This window comes from Mandrillus leucophaeus, unplaced genomic scaffold, assembly GCF_000951045.1.
Source record: "Mandrillus leucophaeus isolate KB7577 unplaced genomic scaffold, Mleu.le_1.0 Scaffold970, whole genome shotgun sequence".
NCBI classification, from domain to species: domain Eukaryota; kingdom Metazoa; phylum Chordata; class Mammalia; order Primates; family Cercopithecidae; genus Mandrillus; species Mandrillus leucophaeus.
In genome coordinates this window covers 97681-100320 of record NW_012110586.1, presented here as the reverse complement: position 1 = coordinate 100320, position 2640 = coordinate 97681, and positions in this window count along the sequence as shown.

The following is a 2640-nucleotide window of genomic DNA, read 5'->3' as shown; positions in this document are numbered from 1 at the left end:
TTATACCTAAAAATGATTTCTGGGGTTAAGTGATGCATCTCGTGATCACAGGAGTACAAGGATTAATTAATGTACAAAAGAATTGCAGCGCTAATGGTCCCGAACTTGTGTAACCATGAAATAGTGGTAGTCACAGTTCATCTCCAGACTTCCTAATGTGATAGAAAAACACTATGCAATTTTTAAAACCATTTTAAGTCCAGATTTTTTTAGTGGGACAACTAAAGTAAATTCTATTGTAATATATTTAGTCACTTTAAAAATTGAGATGTGATATATATCCAACTAAGAAAGGGAGAGAATCATGATCCACAACAGACAGAGTTGCAAGAGATCAAACTCCCAGACAATAAGGGGTTGATGAAAGTAGAAGATAAATAGGAGTATTGATTCCTTCATTACACAGAAGGCAAGAAAGAGGAAAAGGCAGCAAACACAGAGTGATGTGTAGGTTTGTGAATGAGCGGAATGAATATACGTTGCCTTTATTTTCTTTGTGAAAAATGATGCAGGAGCATTGCTAATGTGTAACGTGGCTGGACAGATGTTGCACGGAGTCAGGGACACCAAACAGAGGGATCGACTGAAGCCACAGCAGAAGAACATAAATTGTGAAGATTTCATGGACATGTATTAGTTCCCCAAATTAATACTTCTATAATTTCGTACACCCATCTTTACTGTAATCTCTGAACATAAATTGTGAAGATTTCGTGGACACTTATCACTTCCCCAATGAATATCCTTGTGTTTCCCTATGCCTGTTCTTTAATCTCTTAATCCCGTCATCTTTGTAAACTGAGGAGGATGAATGTTGCCTCAGGACCCTGTGATTGGGTCAACTGCACAAACTGTTTGTACAGCATGTGTGTTTGAATATGAAATCTGGTCATCTTAAAAAAAAAACAGAACAGGATAACAGCCATGTTCAGGGAACAAGAGAGGTAACTTTGAATTGGTCGCTGGTGAGCCGGATGGAACAGAGCTATATTTCTCCTCTTTCATAAGCAGATAGGAGAAAGATCACTAAATTCTTTTTCCCAGCAAGGAACATCCCTGAGAAAGAGAATGCGCCCTGAAGGTAGGCCTATAGACGGCCTCTTTTTAAGGCGTCCCGTCTTTTATGGTCGAAGCCGAAGGGATGAAATAAGCCCTGGTCTCCTATAGTTCTCCCAGGCTTATTAGGATGAGAAAATTCCACCTAATAAATTGTGGTCAGACAGGTTATCTGCTCTCAAACCCTGTTTCCTGATAAGATGTTATCAATGACAATGGGTGCCCGAAACTTCATTAGCAATTTTAATTTCACCTCATCCTGTGGTCCTGTGATCTCGCCCTGCCTGCATTTGCTTTGTGATATTTTATTACCTTGTGAAGTATGTCATCTCTGTGACCCACACCCTATTCGTGCACTTCCTCCCCTTTTGAAAATCGCTAATAAAAATTTGCTGGTTTTACGGCTCGGGGAACATCATGGATCCTGCCGACATGTGATGTCTTCCCCGGACACCCAGCTTTACATTTCTTTCTTTTGTGCTCTTTCCCTTTATTTCTCAACCCAGCCGAGACACTTAGGAAATAGAAAAGAACACACGTTAAACATCGGGAGCCGGTACTCCTGATAGACAGAGAATGGGCATTTTCAAAGTCATTCACTAGTTTTCTTGTGAAATGAGAAAGAAAGCCCAATAGTGACATAGATTTAGTGGCAATAGCAAGTGATTCTCTCTTGGTTTCCATAAAATTGCTCATCGCCCGGATTTTCTCCTCCTATGTATAGCCTCTTATGTCAGTTTATTTAAACAGATTCATGTTTTTATCTTAAATAATGTTTCCACTTATCTGTAGTCCCATGAAAATGTAGGAGATTTGTTCAGAAATTGCATGGATACGCAGGGCTGGTAATTCCTTAACCATTTTCCTTAGTCGATAACTTATTTCTGAGCTCCAAAATCACAAGAGTTAACAGCTTCAATACCTTTTCCTAGGTGGCTATGGTTACAGAATGTTCCATTCAGCCTCCCTAGAGCCTGGCCTGCCTGCCTTCCTGCTTTCCATCTTTCTTTCCTTCCTTCCTGGCTTCCTCCCAATTCCTTTCACCAAACGTCAGGAGAAACACAAAATTAAGATGACATTCTTTGACACTGTCTCCATCAGCTCAAGCCAAAAATCTCACAGCTGTCCTAGACGGCCAACTGTTTTTCACACACATTTTCTAACAACTGGATTTCCTCCACATCTGCCAAGACATCTCCTTCTTCCAAATCCAGTTCACAGCATGATGCTATGCCTACTCCTCTGAAGGAGTCTTCTAAGGAATCTCCCTTCTCCAAGGATATTCCACCTATCTCTACATCACTTTAGGAATTACCTTTCTGTTTTACACTTGTAATTGCAGAGTTAATCTTCAGAGATTCTGCACAAGACCCAATAGTTTAACGTATATAAAGTGGAATGGCTGTTTACATTTTCTTTTGACAACTAGTAGACCTCTATTGTTTTCCTGCGAAAGACATGAGAATACCGATTATTATTTTTTTTTAGGGAACATAGATACAGCATATCTAAAATGATTGAGAAATGGCTTTACTGAATTCAGGAAGAGAATTTGATTTTCTAATTCAATTTCTATCTCGGTCT